Source organism: Agelaius tricolor, unplaced genomic scaffold, assembly GCF_023055355.1.
Source record: "Agelaius tricolor isolate 1412-34295 unplaced genomic scaffold, bAgeTri1.0.p SCAF_1, whole genome shotgun sequence".
NCBI lineage: Eukaryota > Metazoa > Chordata > Aves > Passeriformes > Icteridae > Agelaius > Agelaius tricolor.
Window position 1 is genome coordinate 101167178 of NW_027269261.1, and position 25807 is coordinate 101192984.

Consider the following 25807-nt stretch of genomic DNA (forward strand, 5'->3'; position numbering starts at 1 on the left):
CCTTGAGTTAATTCCTGCAGCTCCTTTTGCACACGTGATTTGTTGAGGTCTTAGCCCCATCCAGCTGTCTGGCCAGTGAGACATCTGCATTTAGGGCTAAATGCCATTTGGCTGAGGGTGCCTGTGTAGATTTGAATCCTACCTATCCTTGCCCACCCAGGGACTCCAATGCTACAGAAATGGACTTCTTCTTCAAGGCCTCTTTTAGGAGCAGATTTCCCACTGCTGAAACAGTAAATTCAGTTTTGTCTTTCAGAGACTCTTTGGAAATGCCTCCCACACAGCTGCAGTTTCCTGTGCTTTCTGTTACCTAATTTGCTAATCATACCTCTGTGGAGTTGATACAAGTTCAGAGGTTTCTGCAACCTAAAAATGCCAGTCTTCATGGGACATGAAGAAATTTAAGAAGACAGAGCCAGTAAATTTTGGTTACAATCCTAATCCAAGATGGAAGTTCAATCCATGCACTTTAATCTTCTGTAAAGTAATATTTAATACTCATCTCCATAGTTATATTTGTATGCTCTGAATATCTCCTCTAATGTGCTTCTGAACTTGTCATTTTAAGATATAAAACCTTTTTGAACATAGATGGTACAGTAAAGACTTTCTAAAGATAATTACAAGTTCAAACACTTCAGTTAGGGCAGAAATTCCTCAGTACAAGCAAATGGATCCTCTTAATTAGTCACTAGATAAATGCACGAAGAAAGTTAGAAAGGCTGGAATCTCAAGATGGAATTTGGAGACACAAAGCAAGATGGAATACTTTTTCCCTCTGAAAAATAAAAAGCTGTGTGCCTTGGAGGCTGTCTAGCAGGGATAACAAATTTAGGCAAGGAACAAGGATATTGTGCTTACATAACTGTGCTTGCATAGAAATTACCCATGAAGACTCAAGGAGTACAAGGTGCTTCAAAATCAGGTGACAATGCAGATTTAAAGGGATGACTTGGAGCAGCTCCTGAAAACTCCTGAGCCCAGACATGAGCAGAAAGCTGGTTGTTAGCACAGGAAGTTCCCTTGCCAGGGCAACAGATTTTGCACTCTCTGTAGCTTCAACAGCAGACTTACATGAAGTTAATGCTTTAAAAGTGAACCCAGATTTGGGCTTATTTGTTTCCTTTTAAGCAATAGTCAAGAAAAGACTGGCAATGCATGCATCATTTTCCATAGTATTGAAACAGGCAACAAATTATCTGTGTTTATATAAATAAGAAACAATGCAGGTTGGAATCATACTCTTCTATGGGTTAAAAACTAAAATGATCAGCATGAAGCACCCTCATCTCTCAGTAAATGGAGCACAGATAAAGGCTGCATGTGTTGGCACCATGCTTTATAATCATCTCCCACTTGAGCATGGGGGCTTTGTGAAATAAGCAGTTACACTGATAAACAGAGGACCCCTCTCAGACTGTGCTGTGGACCCAGAAAGAGATGGCCTGTTGGATAGCCAGTGCAAAATCTAAGCTAAAATTACAAAAATAGAGATAGGTTACCCAGGAGAGGTAACTGCCAAGAGAGGAACTTCATCCCCAGTCTCAGAAAACTGATGTCTCATTTTTGTCTCAAAGGGGAAGAATTTACAACTTGTTATTTTGTTGGGGTTTTTTTAATAAGATGTCACATTGGTCTAGAATTTTTTGTGTTAAATGTACAGAACAGAATTCAACATCAGGGTTCCTGTAGAAGACCAAAGTGAGGTTTGCCATGTTCGCTCTTATTGAGGGATTATGGAGTGATGTTTTCACCAGAATTATGCTTGTTCTCATTGCACATAAACACATATTTATGAAATGTATTAGAAGCACTTCAGTTCAGGGCTTACTAGGAATCAGGCATAGTGATTTGTTCAAGCTCTTTTGGCATTTTTTAAAAAATGTTGGTTTTCTATGAGCTTTTCTGCTTTTACTTGTCTCTAAATTAAATTAATAATAAAATTTTCATCTACAAGGAGCACTGACAATTTAGCCACTAGAATTTTTCAAGTATTTTAGGTGCTGATTAAAACAGACTATTGGGCTACAAATCAATATAATATTGTAATTGCCCTTCCCATACAACTGTTTATTGTTTCTTGGGCATCAGTTACACATCAATGTCTCTTTTAGGGATGGACACAATGGCTTCTAGATACTTTCTATGAATCCAATGAATTTAAAATCAAGGAATAAAAAATTAGTATCCAGAGTTCTGAAGTACATGTTACTGCATATTGGTGACCCATTTTAACATAATCTCTGATATTTCTTGTCTTTTCAGTCCTATCCTACTTATATATTTATGCACTTCCTATTTTGAAATCTCACTTTGAGTCATAATCTTTTATTCTAATTGAAGTATATTCAACATCAATCTTTATATGAATACCAGTTGGTGGAATATTAGCACTTTATTATGGTTTTCCAATTATTCCTATTGCTTTTTATCATAATCTCATCCAGCTTTTTATCTTCTCCCTACTGACCCTCGTCCAAAGAGATACTTAAGATGTGACAATATTGACATAGTCAGAGAGCAAGATTTTTTGTACTGACTGGTTGTTTAATTCATAGGTGAATGGAAAATATTTTGAATATTTGGGTACTGACTCTGAGTTTGTCTATGAAATCAGGAAGAATTATCTCTTCAGAGAACCTCAGAAGAGGGTGCAAGGACTGTGAGCCTTTTGCAGGCTCTTCTAATGCATCATATAATGACAACACTGAAAAAATTATCCTGAATTAAATACAAAAATGTAATCTATGTTCTCTGTGTTGTGTATGCATCTGCTGTTATTGTGCTCCAGATCTCTTTCTTAGAATTTCTACATGCCCTATGCCCCAGAAATATTTTCTTTAATATTGTATTATGTTTAGCATTTCCATAAATATACTTTTGAGTAAAAACCACTTATTTTGTAAATATTTGTGAACTGTTGAAAATCATTCAGCTCATCCCAGTATCTGTGGATTCAGCTGGAAGAATGAGGTAAGCATAATATTACAGTGACAAATAATTCACTTAAAGAATACAGTATATATGCTTCAGAGATAGAGATACCTCTAGAATCCTGCACGTGTCTGTCCTTTCAACAAAAGGGCAGGTACTTCCATCACATGGATATTGGTTGGCAAAACTGGTTCTCTGTGAGAACTGGAAAAAGGGACAGCATGACTGATTTTGTCAAGGGCAGAAGGAGAGGAAAGGGCAATGCAACAAAAAAAAAAAGAAAAAAAAAGAAAAAAAAAATATATATATTTAGGCATGTAATTTAAAATATTTGAATGATCCTTATCTAGTTAAGAGTGATAAATGTAATAACTGTGAAAAATAAACATGAGAACTCATTTAAGCTTTTTACTAAAACCACAGAAGTTGGACTTACCATAATCTATAAAAGATGTCATTAAATCTTTAGCCTTTACAAATAGCCTGTTGCAGTTTCTGAGACACTCCTTTCTCTCCCAGTACTCTGATTAATTGTGTGCAACTCCAGGAATTGATACCTGTAAGCAAGTTGCAATGTCAGACAGACAAAGAAAGTAAAATATAAAGAGAAGTCATATCTTACTACAGTGAGAAATCCTGTTCACCTCCGTGGGTCTCATCACAGGTGTATAGGTGGTAAGATCTGTCTCTAAATTGATGCTGTGCTAAATATGAGAGCACAGCAGACAGTTTAATAAATGGGCTACATCAGGTCAGTTCAAAGATGTTCTGTGGAGTATAGTCTATGTCCCAATAAAAATCTCCACGATTTTTATTAATTCAAATAAAGTAGCACGCTACCTGCAAATATTTATAGAGATCAAGCAGACTCACTTCGGGACAAGTCCTTCATACATACCAAAGGGACCTTTCCTGAAATGTAAACAGTTGGCATCTGCTGAACTATAATCCCTAAATCAGAAACACAAACGTTTGGATTAACAAAAAATGGAAAGCCTCATTCTTTATTGTTGACCTCCCAGCACGTATTTTTTCACTTTCGGTGTTGTGTGCATGACCAGCATTCTTTATTCAGGACTGGAAATGCAGTGACTTTTTGGCATAGTGACCACAAAGGACAGTGATGATTAAATTCAAGCAAGCACAAACCCTGGGTGATGTTCACTGACTTCAGAAGATTTGAAATCAAGCCTTCAGGTCAATGGTACACATGTGCTGCAGTATGAAGCAACTGAGATTTGATGCCCTTAAGAATCAGATAAATAAAAGGATATTTATTTTACCCCTTTAAAAGAATATATTGATCTGAGAAAGGAGGAACTCGAGGAAATATAAAATACAAGCTTGTGAGTACCATCATTGAAATCTATTTGGTTTTATACACAGAGTTTTAGCATCCCACTGCACCAGGGACTGTGTTCAATAACTGTTAAGTGAAAACACTTACCAGACCTGGAATTGTTGTCTGTCATATGTACAGTGCATATATATGAAATACAGAATGAATGTGTACAGAATATTCCATTGTACAAACTAAAGCTGTAATAATGAGTTAACTGCTTTGATAGGAATGCTGAGGGAATGAAATTTGAAATTATTTTCCAATGTAATTTCTTTTTGGATAAATAGTGGGTTTTTTTGTTGAAGAGATTAAATACACAGCTATTGAAAAGCACTTGAAAGTTAGAGAAGAATGAGAATGAAATTGTAGGTGTTGGTGCTGAGAGCCAGGGGCACAAGCAGCAATCTTGGAATGTCTGCCTTTTCTGGTTTGTGCTGTGGTTTTGGGCTTTATGGATCCCAGTAGGACAAGCCATGATTAAGCTGGGGTTTCATGGATTTCAGTCTTACTCTTCCCAAGCCACACTCCAGCCACTGCTTCCAGCCTCATACCAGAGTCTCCAAAAGTTGTTGGAGCTTTTGCAGGTCCAAAGCAGGAGGTGAAAGAGCCAAGTGCTCCAGGTCAGCCTACCTGGTGAGGGACTTTCCTGCAGCCTCTGCTCCTAAGGGTGCTGGATTGGTGACTGAAGTTGGGTCTGGCAGTGACATCTCTGAGCCAGCACCTCTGCGGAGCTTGAGGTGCTCACCAGCTGCTGCCTTGGGCAAGATGACAGGGAAGCAGTCACACTTCCTCTCAATTCTGCCTAGCTTTACACACACTCATGACAGGTACTCAGTGAAAACTCAATTTTTTCCTTTTTGATTTCACAAATCTATTTGGCTGGGAAGTAAATTCTGAATAAGTTTCAGGGAAGACTGGAATTGTCTACATTATAAGAGTTTGATGCCTTGAAACTGCTACAAAACAATAAAAAATAAAATCAGTAAAATACCTCTAAGTGCAATTTTAATTGTTTCAATAAGTTCTTTCAAGTTATATTTTCATGTAATTAATTTCTGGACAGTAAACTTCATTATACTCTAATAAAAAGGGAAGGTTTTCAAAGAAAGTTGCATATTGAATTTTAGGTCTGTGCATTAGAATTTTCATATGACTTCAAAATTATCAAAATAATTACTTCTTTTCTGTGCAAACATGAAGGGTTTGTCTTCATTCCTACTCTGTCATAACAAATCCAAAATTCTTGGCAGTAAAAAAGCATGCCCTGAAACCTATTGTCAATATTCACCTGTTTCCCTTTTCATAAGAGAATGTGATTTTACCAGACATCTATCCAGCTACCTGAAAAGCTGATTCCTATGGGATACATATATAGTTTATGTCTTAAGAGAAGAGACTCAGCTACTTAGTTTTTGAGAAAATTGTACAACATTTCAAAAAACCAAGACTTTAAAAGCAGAAAAGAAACCAGAAGGAAGAAAAAAAAAAAAGGAAAAATAAGAAAAACCTTAATATTGCAATCCATTGATAAAATTAAATTAGTTATCATGGGTTTAGCTTAGCTTAGGTAAAATATTTGGGGACACAAAAAATATTTCATAAACACAATGAGATCTTCTGTCACGTAAAATCCTTATTCTTTCTTCAAGGGCCTGTCAAGAAAACTAGGTTTACTACCTAAATTTTATTTTTCAAAGTAAAAGATAGAATGTTCTGAAAATCAAGCTGTCACTAGTTAATGCTGTCAAAATAACATGTCAATTTTACACACTTGTTCAATTGGACTTCACTTTTTCTTCCTCCTCATTTTAAATGACGTTTGTTCATTTCTTATTCTCTGGGCCCTTTCTTCAGAGTCCCATGGAAACAAAACATAAAATCAATGATGCCAAAGTTTATGTAGGCTTAATATTGGGATGAAAAATGAAGATGCCTGATCGTGCTGTCAATAAAATGTATTTGTGTAGTTCTCCATGTAGCACTTTGAATAGGGTGAGTGACAGCAATCTCAATCTGAGAAGAGAAGGAGCTTTATGGCCATATTGTATGGGTGGCTGGTTTTATAATAGCCCAAAACAAAACATTCATGATCCTTAAACAGATTCAGATTACCAAATGTAGACAGGTAAAGTAACCATGCACAATGCTGTGGAGTTCCAGGCTTTTTCCCATGTACTGCCCTGCTAGGAAAGCATGCCAAGGATTGCAGTTTATCAAGAAAGAGGAGAAATATTTCCTCCAAGGAATCTCTGGGTTCAGCAGGAAGTTCTCATGGTTCCTGTAGTCACTTGAGGTTAGATTATGGTAATTAATTCATATATCTAGTCTTTAATGCCTCCAATAAGAATGTCCTTGAAAGCAACCACAGGCAGAAGGGGACAGCTGATGTGCCACACCATTAGTTCAAATATGTAAACACTAGAAAAGGTTGCAAATGCACATTTCAGTCACTTTGTGTGTGTGTGTGTGCATTGCCTGGCTAACCACATGTGCATCCATAGGGATACTATATCTCTGAAAGGACCTAAATTACTTGCTTTGGCTTTGCTTCTTCCTTTTGATATTGAGCTGTCTGTATGAATTGAAAGTGAGAAAATAGTTAATACCATATCTATTCATTGTAAACCTTTCCTGACTGATGACTTGCCTTCTCCCGGCATCCAGCATTGTAGCAGAAAGCAACTGGTATAACCTGCAGCTACAACTAATTCCTAGAGCTCAGCTTCTTTTCTAGGGAAATGTACTTTTCCTTAATACTGATGTTCAGGCTCAGAAAAAAAAATATGTATCTGAGGAAAAGTTACGCATGGAACTTCAGGCTGTTGCTCCTCTGGATGATACTTACCTGTTTTTCCTACAGAGAATCATGTGAATTATCTATCATTGCATCCCCATGTTCATCTCTTAATACTTGTCAGTATGAGACACACCACTTAAATTTGCTGTCCAGACTGGGCAATTTCCTTATACAACAACATATTTTTTTCTTATTTTGTCTTGTGGTTTCATAAGTGCTAACAGATTCTTACCCAGTGCTTTTTAAATGTCTTACACAGACAGAAAAGGTAAACAACAGCTAAGCAATTGGTCTGACAGATAGTGCAGTCCCTCAGGAGGCATTCATAACATCCACACCAACACTGAGTTATTCTCTCTCAGGAGCACCATTAGCAGTTATTTCATCACCACTGTGTCTAATTCTGTAGCATCAGTCCCAAGGCTGGCCAGTTCTCCTCAGCAGAGGTTAAACTGTAGGCAAAACCACTTCACTGTTAAAAAGAAAGTAGAAACCAGCCTAAAGTGTTAAAGTTCCAGTTTAAAGTCCCATTAATATAGACACTTACTGATAAAATAATCAAACTGTGAACACAAGGGAGTAGTGTATTGACTTATTTTTAGTTGTGTAAAAAGGAACAGCTTGCATCTAATTTTTTGTTTAGATTAATAATTCATTTTGGTTTAAGTATGTTTTGATCCTGAGTTATTCAGAAAAATTATGGTTTTGAGAAGGACACAGTGTCATTAGCAATGTAAGTTGGATATGAACTATGAATAGGATGCTATTTGATGACCAATGTAATCTTGGTAAGAGTAAATAGTAAATAGTATTCAGAAATTGACAGCTTTTTCAAATTTGTCACATTTACTGGAAAGCCATGTGCCTTTATGGTTTGTTGAAAAAGGTATGGAAAGTCAAAAGTAGGTACAGAAAATAATTCTGAAAATTAAAAAAAAATACAGGACAATGTACCAATAGTGAAATAGATTCTTAGCTATTAAATCAGTCGAGAAAAGACTGAGAAGTAACATGACTACAGCCTTCAGGTACCTACAGGCAAAAAAGTATTCCTGACAGTAAAGAGCCCTCTCATTTAGGAGGAAGGAATGTGTAATTAGCTGGAGCCAAGAATTCCAGACTGTTCCCCCATCACCAAATTAACAATGAGAGCTTTCAACCATCAAAGCCATCTGGGTCTCTTAGAAAGATGTGCTGCACTTCACTCAGAAGCTACAGAGGCTGATAGATAACATTTTGGGACCACGCAGGAGCTTAGACTAAATGCATCATTTCTTCTGCCCTTAATATCTGTTTCTGAATCTAAATAAAAAATGGATAAGGTTAACAGAATCTGGCCCTCAGTCATATATATTTTATCATTTAATTGCATTTCCATTTGAGGATTATAATTCAGTTCTCTTATGACTTCATCTCTGAAACTTTTCTACAGGATACCAGAAACAGAGTATTTCTTATTCTCATAATTAAACTTTGAACCAAATAAAAGTTCTTCAGCTTGCAACTCTGAATTAGCATGTCAAAAATTTAAACAAATATCATTTTAGCTTCTTTGTTATGAATGAAGAGAGCAATCATATAGCACAATGAAGTGTTAATATCTGTTATAGCCCTTGAGCTATACAAATGTGTGGTTTTGTTATGATCATGCTTGATATGCTATGTCTTGACTAAATTTTATTTCATTCTGTTTCTACAGGTTAGTGAGACTTTAATCAAGAAAAAAAATATCTAATGAACAGTCATTTGAAACACAGCATTTGGAAAGGTCAGAATGGTACATTACATCCTTATTATCCAAAAGAACAGATGAGTTTAATATCCTGGCAGCATTTTCCTGTGAAGAAGATATTAAACAAGAACTGAAAATGGTACAAGGTTCTTGCTTCCTTTTCTATGACAAAGATTGTAACAAGATGATGAAACTACACAGAATAAATCCCTTTCTGCTTTAATAGTTCAACTGTGAATTCTGTCTAGATTTCAAAAACCTAAGCCATGCAAAGAGTCAGCATGCATGCTATTTGTTTCAGTTCCTTTACACACTTTCCTGCTTATATGGTCCATTTTCCATTAATATTTTCTAGTCTTGAACATGGGAAGATATGTTAACAGAAGGTGCACAGTGCACCAAGATTTGCTTGATATGTTGAACTGCAGGAAATAATGTACTGCATCAGCACTGCTGAAAATACAGATTTTCCAGCTTCTCTTTGAATAACCTAAGAACAGAGATAATGTATTCCAACACACAACACATGGCATGTGTCCTGCTTTGGAGAGTCTCTGAAGGTATGGAACTCTTTGAAGGCAAAGGAATTTGCAGTATGTCCAACAGGCTGTTTTAATATGAGAACTGTCAGAATTTCCTGCCTTAAATTATTATCTGCATGAAGACTCTTCCTTTTGATTATAGGTCTAAGGGGGGAAAAACCTTCTGGATGTTGAATTTCATCCCTAAAATACACCATCAGGGTCCTCATGTTAAATTATTATGGCAACTGAAAAAGTGCTGTGCTTAAAAATGAAAAAATTAAGTATACAGCATGCCCCTGTATTAGTTACTTGAGATATGATAAATGTTACTTGAGTTACATGAGATATGATAAATGTGGTATTACCCACAAATGTAACAAGATAGATTTTAAAGATATAAATAATTGTTAAAGAAAACATTTTATATCATTCCAAAGATAAAAAGTCTTGAAGTATTACTGGCTGAAGTAGACCTACATGGGTTCGCACAAGCTCACAATTAGAAATCATGTTGAACCTCTTTTTCCCACACCATCTTGAAGAAAAACTTGTCTGTGGTACATTATGTGCAGCATCTTGCTGAGAAAAACCATTCTGCTTTGGTCAAGAGAGACAAAACAACCATATCCAAAATATGTTTTCAGTATCTCGACTGAATGGATAAATATATATATTATACTTGTAAGTATATATATTATTTTTGGGGTTTTTTTTTTCTATTTTTTTAAGTAATTTTATTTTCCACCGGGGATTGTAAATGTATTTTTCATCCTTTGTTTTGCAACTATAAAGTAGGATAGCTTTTCAATGCATTGGCAATGTGCAATCTATTTCAAAACTTCAAAGGATTTGCAAAACTACAGAAAAAATCCCTAATGGGTGTTCATTTCGTAGGTGCCTACAGAAATTAATGCTTTCTGTGTGCCTAGAAAAAGTCCAATAGATACAAGTTTCTATCAAGTCCCTTGTTATTAAGCTAATGGTCCTTGAAACTGAAATTACTACAAATAGCTCTTTTCTTCTTCCTAACCAAATATATCAGCCATCCAATATGCCACATGCAAAAGAAAAATAAATAAAACTATTTTTTTAGTTCCTAATTATTATTCACAGTATAAATCTGTGAATTTTTATAATTTTTTATCATTTATAACTTTTATAATTGCTAAGAACTCTGATCATATATACTTTTTCTATGAAAAAAATAAAATATTTGCAGTTGTATCCATCTTCTAAAAGATAATGTTTAGGGCACGACTGAATAAAAAATACAGGGTTTTGAGGGGAGACTCAATGTGTAGTTCCACAAATATCTCCAGGATTTCTTAGAGAGTCAGTCCAATGTATCAGATGAAGGAACTGGGTTTTTTTATACAGTTTTTCATTCTCATGATTGTGCAAAATGTTGTTGCTGTGTCACACAGTATTTAACATGGGGAACACCTTGAATACATTGTGCAGCCTTATTTAGTTCCTCTATAAAATGGATTTTTTTTCACTATGTGATCACAGTCATACTTTTTTGAAAAATTACCAAAATAATCAAGTGCATCTTATGAACCAATACAAAAGCTTGAACTTGAGCTTTAGGAGACACCTCCTTTTATCAATTGTTTCCAATAAATAATGTGGGGTTTGGACATTTCCATGAAGTCTTTCTTCAGTGAGGATGGTGAATATGAGTTTTGCATGTGATGTTGTGCCCGTGAACCCATGAGAACATCTCCAAGTACAAGGATCATGTACTCCTTTGTGAGGTATATTCAATAAATCAACAGCCAAACAAAACTGACAAACAAAAAGATGAGGCTGATGGAAAGGTGTCAGATTGAAGCAAGATCACAAAAGAGACACAGCAAAGCACAACAGGCTATGTGCAGCACACACATTCCCACAAATAGTATTTTGTGCCAGGAGTTGCTGGATCATCGTAATCCCAGTAACAAGGACACTCAGACTCTGTGAAACATGGTTTAAATATTTAAACCTTTATTGCAGCTAACACTTTAAAGGAAAAAAGGTTAGCACAGATGATCTTACATCCATCCATTCAGGTGCTGGGGAGCCCAAGTTATGCACCACTCAATGAGCCTCCATGCAGGCTCAGTATCCTGTGCAGATCCTGTCTGTGTAAAGGTTACCCAATATTTCAGTCTCTTGAGTTCCTGTAAGGTTTTCTTAAAACAAAATAACTCCATTCATCATTTTCACTGTCAAAAAAAAAAAAAAAAGGATACACACATGGGAATTTGTTGCTGCTGCTTTAGACAAAGGCAAGGAGTTGGTGTGACCCAGTGGCAGCTGCCCACAGGTTACTTCATTACAATCAGCCAGCCAAGCTTGTCCTGCAGGCAAGGATGTGCAGAGCACAGCACAGAGCTGGAGCTCGTGCTGTGTGCACAGCACATTTTGTGTGCACAGCACATCAGGGCAGCCTGGGCCTGTTTGGGACAATTGCTGTGAGACACTAACTCCCCTAGCAGCAATGGTCTCCTGGTCAGGATCTCAGCACATGTGTGCATGCATACCTGGTTTGCATCTGCATATAAAACCTGCTTTTGTTCTCCAAACTGAACTGGTAATCAGTATTAAAATCTGCATACATTAAAAACTGTGCATGTCCACTGCAAACACGCATCTGTACAGGTCTCTGTTTCTCAAGCTGATGTTGTGCCAAAGTCAGATAGCTTTACAATTACAGAATTTATTGCCACTAAAAGGCTGTGTAAATACCTTTTTGCAAGTGTGATTTTTGTCCCTGCAGCTCAAATTCTTGTTATACTTGCATTTGAATTTTTGTCATACAATGTTACTTGGTATTATATGAATAACAATCCATGAGCTAGAAAACAGACTAAAGTCAAAGGTACAAAGTCAGTTGCATTATTAAAGAGAGATTAAAATAATTTGACGTGAAAGGCATTTTAGAGACAATACAGCCTGTCTGACTTGCTGATTTGCACAGAACCCCATACATCATTCAGCTCTGCTACCACCTGACAGCTGCTCAGCATCTAATGGGAAATGTGAGGGTGATCACAGTCCAGTTCATAGTGGACAGGTGCTGGCATCACAAAAATCATCATCACAACTGGCACTAATTGGCACCTTTGTTGACAGTCTCAGCAGAGAGGCCACTGAATCTGCACAGAGGCTTCCTTGCAAAGTCTGCTGGCTTGGGACGCAGGGCTCAGCTCATTCTTCACTTAAACCATCCTTAGTTTTGCACATATTTCCTGGAACACAGTCAGGTCCTGACGCTCTATTTGCCTGAAATGTCTGTGAGCATGGATATTACTGTGGCATCTCTCTGTAAGTGACACCTCTGCACAGAGAGTTGGACACCCCTCAGGGACAGCAAAGCCTGCAACTGATGCTGGCCAGCAGAAGAGCCTGAGAGCTTTGGCTTGGGTGGAAGAAGACAAAAGGAGATCAAACCAAATGCTGTTCTAAAGGAGAAACTACACATGACCCCACATAGAGCTCCAGTTTCACACAATATTTTCTTAATTTTAGTTAATTTTAGATACAACTGTGATTCTGTAAAGTTCTAGTAGCCACTTTTACTCTGTGCTTCAGTTTATTCTTTTGTATGAAGGTCTTATTTGTGTCACTCTCAGACATAAGATGAGGTTTTGCTAACTGATCAGTGTTCTAAAGTATTTAAACATTTCTAATGGAAGTCAAAAGACACATTAAATATCACGATTCAAATTTATAGGAACTTTTGTTTCTTAATAATTCTATTAAATGAGTTGCAGGCAGTGACTATTGAATATTTCCATTTTGCATTTATGCATCATTCACCCTACTGTAAATACAGTTGTATTGAATGCAGTTTCTTCTGTCACCTCAGCCTATCTTGTCCAAACCTGCAATTAAAACTAATTTTCCTTTAGTGTATAGAAACCTGTACTGTTTGTAGGTTAATTATCAGTTTATATTTTTTTTAGCTCTGTAGACAAGTAAGGGTGATTAGTTTGATTGCAATAAGCTGCAGTAACTGAAGTATAGAGATGTTATTAGAGCTCATTACTACCTTTTTCCAAAGTGAAGAAAGAAAGGCAGGCAGGTAGGAGGGAAGGAAGGACAATAAACAAAGGAAGTAAATAAAAAGTAGAAAGGCTGGATAAAAAGAAAGAGAACAGTTCTAATTTCATGTGTATGGAAAAGATGTTGAATTTATTGCACATATGTTGGTCAGTAGATGGATAAAAGTGAGAAAAAAATCTCTAGAAAAGTGATAAATGAAATCAGGCAAAATAAATCTTAAAGCACTGAGAAAATATGTAAAAAGCCCAAGGTTTGTCTATATCTGAGGAAGAATGTACTTCCATTAGGAACAACAAGGTTATCAGATAATATCAACACTCAAAACACCAAGGTTGGAAGATTATAGGAGGCTCAAAACACCACTAAGCAAGTCTGAAATTCTGCCCATTGATTTTTCACTTGTGTGTTACATCTGATCCCAAGGAAATACCTTCTCATTTACATGCATCTACATAAATTCTGGATGAAGCCACCAGCTTTTTTGTCCTCCAGTGTTAACAGTGAGCAGTGGCTGCTATCCTGTGCTCCCACAGACACTCTGAAAACAGAATATGTCATTGTTAGCCTAATGAGGGGAAAGGGGGAGAGAAATTGCTAAATGCTTTCTCTCTAGCCCAATTAAAGGAGAGGGAGCAAGATGAAGAGAGGGGAAGGCATGCTGGAGGGAGAGCTGTGTACGTGACAGATTTCTTCCTGCCTTTAGCTGCAAGAGCGTTCTCGTTAGGGAGAGCTGAAAAAGACAAGAGGATGTGGGAATACAAAGCATAAATCCTTTGAAATCAGACTGTGGCAGCATGGTCCATCAGTCTGAGCTGCACATTACCTTCCAAAAATAGCTTGCTTGGGAAGGAAAGAATATGATACCAAGTACACTCTTGTCATTACTGGTCTTAAGACAAATTATCCGTACCAATAGAAAGGAACAAAATTTGTCTGCCTGCTGAAAGCCTCCTTGGCCATCCACAGTCCCCTTTCAGGACTGCTGTAGAGGAAGAGAACTACTTGTGTGTGAAGGACATCTCCAGTTTAGAGGTTGCTGAGCTCACTGACAAGTGCCAACTCATCCTTTATAAAGCAAACTGAAGTGATCCCATGATGTTTTGTGCCAGAAGCACCAGGCCTGGTAGAAAGGGTGTCCACATCCCTAAAAACATATTAGATCCCAAACTTGTCCTGTCCCGTAGGCCTTGGCACTGCCAGGTGGTACCTCACTGGGCCCAGACTTTTTGCCAGGTACCACAACAAAAATTTCCCATCACAAAAAATTGCAAGCCAGCACTCAGGGCCTCATGTCTGGCCAGTATAGGTTTTTTCATGACTCAGAAGTCTTTGGGGGTGAGTGTGTGTTTTGGAATCCAGGTGAGCTGGGAGCTGAGGCTCCTAGCTAAAATCCATGGTGTGAAGATTTGCAAGGTATCACTGAAGCCAAGGAGAATGTTCTTTTTCCAAACACAGAAAAGAATGTTGCATCCAGTGCTATGGCATGACACTGTACACACATTCTCATATGACAGAAGAATACCTGCTGCTTTAAACTGCAGCAGAGATACAAATGGACTTGCTGGAAGCATTTCTTTGCTCCCACAGCTCTGCTGTTGACTCCTCATGCAGCTAATGGCACCTTTCTGCCATGCTGGGACTGCATATTAAAAACATATCGAGCCCATGGGCCCCAAACACTGAGGACTGCATGTGACCCAGGGTCCATGGGCAGGTCCACAGTGTCTGCAATAGCAAAAACAGGTGAGGAGGCAGGTGAGGGGTGAGTCAGTGGAATGTTCTTTATGCCCAGACTCTGAAATTTTACAAGACCCCGTGACTGCATTAAGATGCAAAGTTTTTCCACGGCTTAAAGAGACCTATGGCCAAAGGTAACTAGGAAGGTGGGAGTTTCTTTATTATCACATCAGCCACCAGGTCCTGATGCAATTCCAAAATTATATCCCACACTGTTCTCATTACCTGCACAATAGCCTGAGCCATTCAGTGGACAGAAGAAACTACCTTGCATCCCTATTTATATTTATTGCTCAGACACGAGCTGAATGATAAAAAGCAGGATTGACATGCCTAGTATAATCCAGTCCTCAAATGTTGAATTTCTCTTACTTATTTTAAATCTCTCCACATTTCCTTGCATTCTGACTAAAATGTAGCAGCTTTGTGAGCTAAACTATAGCTGCCCTTTTACCATTTCAAGTGCCAGAAGCTTTAGCTAAGGAAAATGATTTTGTAAAGACTTACTATGCTCTGCTAGTCTTACCAAGTGCAGTTCCTGCCAGTACCTAAAAGGAAGCTGAGAGAGTTCCTGAGAACACCTTACATCATGAGTCACTTGCTGTAATCATTTTTTAATTCTTGACTCCTGAGTCCCCATCCTGGGAGACCTTCTGGCTTCTTCCATCATCCAGGCATGACTGGATTAGATTTGTTTTTTTCCCTGCAATGAGACCTAATTTCTTTATTCACCACTCATCTGAGCACAGAAAATAGAAGGCGAATATTGGGTCTGGTTTCTGGCTGTCCAGCAGGAGTCACAGAGATGATTTCCCCTAGTTAGGAACACAGGAAAGGAATGGAACTCTCCTGTCAGGCAAACAGATGTTGGGAAAAGTAGCCTGTGCTGCTCTGCCAAGAAGAGTAGCCCAGACTCATTATAGTGAGCCCAAAGCAGCCATGTCTGTACAGTGGCAAGCAAACAGGAGATAAGGGAAGACTGCAATTAGGGTTCAGTCTCCTTACAATATTTTTATATAATTTTATATTTCTTACTGAGTATTTATATATTATAAATATTGTAGTCAACATGAACAATGTCATAAGATTTCCTCTTAAAATTTGAAGGTTTTGGCCTTTAAGAGGGTTTTTCACATTAGGTTCTTTTATGTTCTTTTATGGTTTGTGTCTTAAGAAGTACTAAGCTGCTACTTAATTTTTAATTAAAAATTCTGATCCACTAAATTATGAAATTCAAACACTGTGGTTTGTACAGGGTGCTAGCACAATTAGTATACATATGACTCAGTATTTTCAGTTCCTCTTTCCTGAACTTCAAATATCACAAGATCTGAAATAAGGACATTCTTCCTGATGCTTGAGCACTAAATACTACATCTTGAGCACAAGATACTAAATTCAGTCTGATTTAGTGACAAAGCATGCCATTTTAGGAGATATAATGTCTGTATAATAATTTGTTTACAAATGCCATCTTCTGAAATATCATATTTGAAATTAACCATTTACTGTTTCTCTTGGGAGTTTAGCACAATGATATAATTTAAAGGCCTAATGTCAGCTCAGTTAACTCCAACCCTTGAAAACCTATCATATAACTGGCTCTCCCTAATGTTTACCATTGGCAGGCCTTTGTGCCCCAGCCTGGAAATAGCTGCCCTACGTTGCCCAGGAATGGTCTGTGGTGGTGTGAGGAGGGAGGAGATGAGTACAGCCAACCTTGGTGTGATGCAGACACTGTTCAGATCCTTCCTGGTTACCTTCCCCTTGCCTTCATATCACAGCTGCTGCCAGGTCTGCCTTACATTCAGCAGACAGAAGTTATTAGCTTCACACATTTTATTTTCTATATAAAAATGCTGCATTAAACAGGAGAATTGTCCTAACAGCTACCAGTAAAAATTCTATCTTGATCAGGGATGCCAACACAAAAGGCCAACCTACTCTGAATCACCAGTCAGCACTACAGCAACATTCCAAATATTTTCATCATTTAGAATGACCAAAGCAGTATTTTGAAATTACATCTAAAAATGTAGCAGTTATTAATCAAGGAGCTCTAGCAAGCCAGATTCATGATCAGCAGAAGGGTGGAGGCAGACACTATATCATTTTGATCTTCCAGAATAATTTGCTTTTAAGCGCAAAACTTCTTGCAACTGAATTTCTTCATCATTTGAATGTCCAGAATAACAAGTAGACGATCTCATGGTGGTTTAGATGGCTTTTAATTCATCACAAGAAGAAAAATTAAATTAAATTGCATCCATCTCCCCCAAAACTGCTTGAATTTTTTCATTCCTATACACCAATTTTTCATTAAATCTCAATTTCTCAGCCATTAGGATGCACAACAGGACCTGCAGAAGCTCTAAAAGTAGCCAACCTGAGCTCAAATGAGTTGTTAACAGCACTTGTTTAGGGCTGATGTTTTCTTACAGGAAATATTTTTTTTTTCTTTAATTCATGGAACACATGGCTACAATTTTTGTTTGTAACATTCATTCACATTTTCATTATGTAAAAAGCAATAATGTTCAAATTTTCTTGATAATGTGACATAAATTCTTTTGCCTTTAATAGTAAAAATATTTTCCTTCTTTTGAGCAATTTTTGGACTCTTGCATTCATGTGCTCTAACAGGCATCCTCTTTTCCAGTGTAGCTTAGTTATGTCCTGAGCATTGTCACTTGGGTATTTTAAAAAGAAACCCCTAATTTTACTTCATCTTATTTCTCATCCCAAGTCAAATAAATGCCTAATGGTGTTACCAGTGGTTTAAGTTGCTTCTCTACTCCTTTAAAGTTCCATTGATCATCAAAACTTTGTAACAATGCTCAGTAAAATCTGGCCAAATTTACTTTTATTATCTTAAAACAGGAAGGTCCATAAGACTACTTTTTTGAGTAATGCTCATATTATTTTGTAATCTTAAACATTAAACAGAATAATTTCTTTCTATGTATTAAAAATGGGATCTTTCAAGGACTGGGTTTACATAATTCTATTTCTGATTAAAGTGTCTCACTCAGAGAAGCTAAAAGTTCCAAAAACTGAAGACCATAAAGTGTTATTTGAGGAGTATTTTATTTCTCTGAAACACACTTCAGACAAACCCTCTCCATGTAATTATCCTTACAAAGAGCTGCTGGATTCTGTTTTACTTAAAAAATCAGAAAAATAGTTAAACTTTTCTCTGCAATAAAGCCACTTCAATGCCAAGAGTCCACACTGTACAAAAACCCTTAAAATATCTCCTCAAAGATCTGTAATTCAGTTAGGTTCTGAAGAATGCGGAAGAGAGCTGCACATAGAATTTCTTTGGCTGTTACAGTACTAGCCTAAAAAGCCTGTCTCATCTTTGGTATCAGTCAAATAATTCCATTTGACTCTTGCCACTGCTTGCAGATAGGAATGAAGGCTGCAGGTCTGGGTAAATGTTGGACTCACTGTGGCACTGAAGCATCACCGTAGCTCTGGTGCTGAGAAGGAATCATACAGAATTTCCCTGTGACTATCAGGAAGCCACTTTACCCAACAACCATAAATCATTCCTTCAGTGAGGTAGTGCCACTCGGTTTTGCCAGAAGCAAGTGGACTGAGGGGAAGATCCTTCTGTGTCTGCCATCATTTAGACACTGTCCTTGTGCTTCTGCTACTAGCCAGCACCAGAGCTTCACCTTTGGGCTGAACTCAGCATGTCTGTGGCTCACTGGCACCCTCGACTCAGCTGATTTGAACCAGTGAATCTTCTGCTCTTCTTCCTTCCACGCTGGTTTTTGAAGATACTCTTGATCTATTTTATATAGACACAAGACCTAGGAATATTCTCGCCAGATGGTTACCTAGCATTCTTATTAATTACTAGTTGAGTGTACTTCAGTTATCATGACAGGGGGTGTACAGGTGTCAGAGACTTCAAAAAAACCTTTAAAATATTTCAGACAGAAAAATCACATCTCATTTACAGCCTCTTCTGTCAAAGCATAGATTTTGAGAAAATTCAGTCTGAACCACCTGTTCATGCTTCAGGAATTTTCACTAAAACAGCAGAGCACAGCATTCTCCATGAAACAGAAAGAGAATTTTTTGTGACATTCTCTGATTTCCCAATGCTTTTACTTAAGACTTGACTCTTCCAAGTATGCAATAGCATGCAACCAAATGAGAAGTAAATACAGTGTGCCTAAATGTGATGTTTAAACAACAAAACAAAAACCAATTCAGGTGATGTTAGTAACACAGCAAACAGATGAGGAGAGGATATTTAAGGCTGTGACAACCAATCTAACCACATGTGTGAACAGATAATGTAACACATAGGAGAGAATGAAGTTAGTTTTTGGCTGCAGCTCCTGTGTGATACCAAGATCTAATTCTCATCTTGTGCCATGACATGTACATGTTATGGTATTTCCTCAACTGAAAACAAGTGGATTAAGGAAAAAAGTGTCTTGCTAATAAGCACCTATAAGGAGCTTGAGTTTTAAACTATAAAAAATAGGGATGGGGCATATTTTAATTTTAATTAAAGCTCATCTAAATTTATTCAAAGCATTTGACCTGTTCCTTAACGTCAAACATCTTTGTCTCTAACTGGAGAGACATGGATTTAACAGATGGCCAAATTGGCTGGATGGTTGCACTCAGGTGTTGTCATCAATTACTCAGTGTCCAGGTGGAGAGCAGTGATGGCTGGCATCCCTCAGAGGTTGGTACTGATGCTGTTTGACTCCTTTGTCTGGGACATGGACAGTGGGATCAAGTGCACCCTTAGCAGTTTGCTGACAACCTCAAGCAATGTGAGATGTGGCTGACAGGCTGGAGGGAAGGGAAAATATCAGAGAGACCTGGACAGGCTTGAGAGGTGGGGCTGTGAGAACCTCATGAAGTTCAGCAAGGCCAAGTGCAAGGTCTTGCATGGGGCAGTGCCCAGCACAAGTATAGGCTGGCTGGAGAATGGGTTGAGAACATCCTTGAGGAGAAGAGCCTGGGGGTGTTGGTGGATGAGAAGCAAGACAAGAGGCAGCAATGTGCACTCACAGCCCAGAAAGCCAAAAGCATCCTGGACTTCACCAAGAGGAGCAGCCAGCAGCTCAAGGGAGGTGATTCAGCCCCTCTGCTCTGCCCTCACGAGACCCCACCTGGAGTGCTGTGCTCTGGTGTCCTCAGCACAAGAAAGACATGGACCAGTTGGAGCAGGTCCAGAGGAGGCCACAAAGATGATCAGAGGGCTGGAGTACCTCTCCAGTGAAGACAGGCTAAGAGAGTTGGGGCTGCTCTGCATAGAGAAGAGAAGGATCAAGGAGACATCTAGCAGGGTCCCAGCATTTTAAGCAGAGCTACAAGAAAGCTGGAAAGGGACTTTTTTAGTGTTTAGTGACAGAACAAAGGGGGATGGCTTTAAACTGAACAAAGGTGGGTTTAGATTAGATACATGTAGCAGGGCATCTCACCCGACCCCCCTCCCTTCCCCCTAGGAAAGCTTCTCTGTTGCTTGTTAGCTAATGAAATAACCCAGGGCATCTCACTCTCACAAGCCTCACATAGGCCTTGGTGAAATAACTCAGTCAAGATAGTCTGTCTTGTAGTGAGCTATTTCAGTGTCATGGAATTGATGTTTTCAGCTAACAGTGAACATCTTGCTGTGAAAGCAGATGTGGAAAGGTAAACTGGAATTTCTGACTGACAGACACGTCATTCTACAAACTACAAAAGCCAAGTTTTCCCAAAGCAGAAATCTTCTGCACGTTCCATGGGAATCTGTGGGGGGCTCTTGGGCACCAGTTTTGTGGTTATTCCCTCAAGGTTTGAGTTAAAGGACTCATTGTACACTATCACCATTTCAGTGGTTAAATCACATTGATTCCTAATATATTCTATTTCTTTCCTAGCTATAATATAGGTACCTTGATAATGCACTGTTTTATATAATCTGCTAATAGTTCTTGTGTTTTACACTGTGGAGTAAATAACACTGTTTAAAGCCTCTTGTCTGATATCTCCTGTCTATTCAATAAATAACTCAATTTATACTAGACCTGATCTGCCATGCTTAGAATTTACAAACTGGAATGATTTTAGGTGTGGGACCCCTAGATTCAAGCTGCTGCCAAAAATCTTAGCTTTAGGCAGGGCTTGTCTGAAGCTCCAGCTTGATCCATAACAATTTAGAGAAGAAATTCTTTACTGTGAGGCACTGGAACAGGTTGTTCAGGGAAGCTGTGGATGCCCCATCCCTGGGAGTGTTCAGGGCCAGGTTGGATGGGACTCTGAGCAACCTGGTCTAGGGGAAGATGTCCCTGCCCACAGTATGGGGGTTGGAATTTGATTATTTTTAAGGTCTCTTCCAATCCAAAGCATTCTATGATATGTTCTATGATTCAGTAAGTGTACAGCTATGCCACAGCAGGTAAAAGGTAAAACCTTCTTGCCTTCTTGCTACAGCTTTCTTCACGATTGTCAAATTCAATTTTCTTGAGTATTCATGAGCTATTCAACACGATAAACACAGAATGAGAAGAAAAGCAAAAGTGGAACTTTTAAGAGGTATGATAGATTTACAAAGTGCAAGACACTTGACCTTGAAATATTGCCACAGTTTCTTACACTCATTACACAGCTGGTTTTGGCCTTCTTATGTATTTGGGGGATTTAGTTTCTTAAGCAGATATTTTGTGTCTAAACCTAAGGATGCACTTTAAAATTTTTACATGAAAGTTTACCTTTTTAAAGTGTCTGGTATTGCTATGCTTCTACTTTTTCTCCATAAGAAAACAGTGAAATTTATTTTAAAGTACATTGCATTTAGAATGAGAATTAACTTCACTGTGTCTTGTCTCAGTAGGTTGTCAAATGTCCCTAAAAATAAACTGGAAATTACTACTGACACAGCTGAAGAAGATGAAAGAAAAAAACATTGAAAACATTCACCCCATAAGATTCAGGAACTAATGTATTGGAGTATTCACAAGCATAACATATTGTTATGCTATATTGAGGACTCTGAAATGCAGTCTTAAATAAGCAGTTATAAACCCTTAGTTGGTTCAAGGAATTCTAACAATGGGATACTGCATGAATGATAAACAGCCAAGCCAAAAGTGTATGATTTACTTTATCCCCAAAGCCAACATAGAGTCTTTCAGCATCAGAAACTCTACAAAATTGGAATATATGGATACACACTTTTGAAATATCATCCTTTCATGTGATCAAAGTAAACAAACATCTAGCACACTTCAGCAATGAATTGAAGAGTTTCCTTTTACTCCTGGAATGCAAAATGAGAGCAAAAATAAGCACTGCATTCATACTTTGTAGTTCAGAAGCAAGCAATTGTCTGCTTTATTTTCTCTGAAAAGCATAGTGGAGCTTGCCTGTGTAGCATGTGGAATGAAATCCAGAGTGCAGATATAGTTAACATATTTCAGAAAGCATTACAATTCCACATCAGCTGCCTGATGTTTTCTACTGGAATACCCAGTGAAATATAATGTCACTCTTCTTTTGGGAGATTTTAATGTGCTGAGTGAGCCTGAGCCTTAGGCTTTCAAGTAGTCCAGTTCATTGATGAATCAGGAAGGAATGGGCAGACTTTTCAACAGAGTGAAGTGGTAAAATATTTCCTGCTTTGTGAATGTATTTCACAAACTTTCTTCCAAGAATAGGAACTTGCAGGCTACTTCTACAATGCTGGTAGCATAAGCGATACTTTTTGTCAGATTTTACAGCTTTGTCCTCATTAAAATAAAATCAGTTTAAAATCTCATGACTTCACCCCCATTTAAACCCATGAAGGCCAGAGTGTTGTTTGTTTCAGTTGAAGGGCTTCTGGTAATTGCCAGCAAAAATAAAAAAAAACCCCAAATGACAGAACACTCTTTCTGAAGGCTGTGTGGAAAAAATCACACTTCCAAGGGCATATGTAAAAATACAGTACAATATAATTGAGTGTGGTTGTTCAACTACAGTAAAAAATGTGTGCTGTGTGCTGTGTGCTGTCCCTGGCTCTGTCACCCACACAGCTGTGATGCTGCAGCATCTGAGTGGAGGTGACACAGTACTGTGCCACCCCAAAGCCCACCAGGGGCGGCAGCTGATTTCTCCCCAGAGCCCCTCTTCACTCTTACTCAGCCCTCAGAGATGCTGTTGGCCACCACTCTAGGCCTGTTAGCAGTTTCTGTATCTGCCCATCAAAACTCACTCTGCAGATGTGGAACAGATCATCTGCCTTTGGAGCCTTTTGGAGACCAAGGCTGACAAACCAACCAGTATAAACAAACAATTCAAACAATTGTTTGTTTGTACTGGTTGGTTTGTCAGCCTTTGCAGGGACCTCCACTCACCCACTGGGCCAGACTGAGGAGGAGATGAAAGAGAAGAAAGGAAGCAGAGTTTCCTCTTTCTTCTTAACCCATTACACATGCAACATGGGCTGGAATGCCATGCACCTCCTCATAGCTGTCAATCAAATGGCTTGTAATTAGGGCATCCACATAAGCCAACATAAAGATGAGGCATGGGATGTGTGATGAGCCAAAGGCTCCAAAATACAGCCCTCACTACAGAATTTTGGATCTGCACTGGTCATCCACAATTTTTTAACAAATTATTCCGCTCCCATTTCAGATGCCTATGACTTCTACTTGGCTCAGTGTCAGACTGTATTTGAAGAAACTCTGGGTGAAAATGCTTTTTGACAGCACAATCTCATATCAATTGAGTCTGTTGTGCAACTACATTTTTCAAAGGTATTCTTTCTCAAAGGTTATTTTAAAACACTTTTTCCCCATCTTGGTCTTCCCTACTTTAAAAGGCCACAGGAAGATTTGTTGGCAATTTACTGTATAGATAGATGGGGAGTGGGAAAAACAGATTTCACTTGCCACCTGGATGGACAAACGTCCATAAATCCTGTTTGAAGGTGTGCAGTGCTTGATCCCACACCGAGGCAGTCTCATTTCATTCTGTTTCTGCCATCAATTCTGCCACTGATGCAAGCCTGCTTTTGTACTGGCCCTCAAAGACAAAATGCTGCTTTCTGCATCATGTTCCAGCGATGAGGAAAAGTGACAGAAATGTGATATGGGGTTTGACAGGCTGTTGGGATTAGTGCCTTGCTTATGAAATGGTTTTGAAGCAAAAACCTGGCATAATCAGGGGAGCAAAGGTCAACATTTCTGTCAAAATATTAGGTCCCATTTTTCAGCTTCCTATATTTTCCTTTTTATATCTATTGTAAACACTTTCAGCAGTAAAGGTACTCCAAATTTGTATTTTTTAAGAAAGACACAGCCGTAGTGAATGAAGCCTTACAGCCTGTAAGTATTCCAGCCATATCTGATGTTATGCACATAGCACTTTTCAGAACTATGTGTCCTGTCAGGGCATATAAATTCAACAGACTTGGTGAACAAGGGGTCCAAAGGGAGCTGCTACTGGCTGCATTATAAATATTCAAGATCCAGTCAGCCATAATTAGTTTATTATGTTGACTTACATCCCCCTCCTTTCAGTCTGTATATTTTGTAAAAGTTCTACCTTTAGAACAAAAGCTTGCTTGGGCAATTTTATCCTCCAAGCACAAAGAAAATCTTCTGACTGGGCAATAGGACTGTAAGTATATTCCATACATACAGGAGGGGATAAAAAAGTCTATCTTCCTTTTTGATGGGAACACAGGAATTTTATTATTCTCCATGTTTCTTGCAAAAGGAAATGTCACAATTTATATGCTTTGTTCCTCCAAACCTTGTCTGCTTCTACATTTTTACTTGGTTGTTAAATTTTTTAATATGAAAGTGCAATTTACAGTCTCATCCCTATTAATGGTAAAAGTGGTTTGCTTCTGTGTGACCCAGAAATTCTGTGAAGTGTCTCTGTTAAAATCAGAAGCATTGAAAAAATTGGAAAATATGAAGTGTTGGGGTTTGTCTGTCACACAAACTATTTTATTTCATATTTGCAAAGTGAAGCACAAACACATTAAAATTAATCTGTTGTACAAAGCCAGAACAATTCACAGAAAATTTACTTCATTGAGGGGACAAGAGATAAATTAATACAGATATTAACTCTTTAAATAGTTATTTCTAGTGTTTAGCACTTGAAGCAAAGGAAGCTGGACTGTTTCTGGGCTTAAAGAGATTAAGTTCAGATAAAGCATTGCTTGACCATTTCTAAATACTGGTATTGCATCTCAGCAAGCTCATGCACTGTACCTCCTCTTCCTTGTCAGAAGCTGGCAAGTGGGGACATGGCAAGCTAAGTGGAGGGTGATGAAACTCTGGTTATATTAGACATCCACTGCTATCTATGTTGTCTTCCTGTTTGAGGAATGTTGAATTAAGGTTTAAGAATTAAGATTTTTTTTTTGAAAACCTAATGTAGAATTAAGGTTTTCAAAATCACACATTGTGATTACCATGACATAGGGTCCAGCCCCTGGAAAGGAATACAAACTAAGCTCCTTTTGTGGAGCACATAGTATTACAACAATTCATTAGCAAGAACAGCTGGATTTTATAAGTGATTATTCCACTTTTAAAACCCATTTCAAAATGGAGATACAGTACCAACCATACAACCATAGAAATATCATTAGAAATATTTTACAGTCTAATCACAAAGAGGAGTGCTCTTAAATACAGGAGTTGGAGCCATGTGCAGCTTTCTTCAAAGCTCAA

The 25807-nt window shown here is 38.1% G+C and overlaps 1 protein-coding gene across 7 annotated transcripts in view; it reads left to right on the forward strand.

The window, feature by feature from the left end:
- Window positions 1-9036, forward strand: part of KHDRBS2 (KH RNA binding domain containing, signal transduction associated 2) — a 338979-nt gene extending 329943 nt beyond the window's left edge. For all 7 annotated transcript variants that reach the window (XR_011682012.1, XR_011682011.1, XR_011682015.1 and 4 more), the window contains one exon: window positions 8773-9036. The gene's annotated coding sequence lies outside the window, so the exon portion shown is untranslated. The remainder of the gene's footprint in view (window positions 1-8772) is intronic.
- Window positions 9037-25807: the final 16771 nt, after the last annotated feature.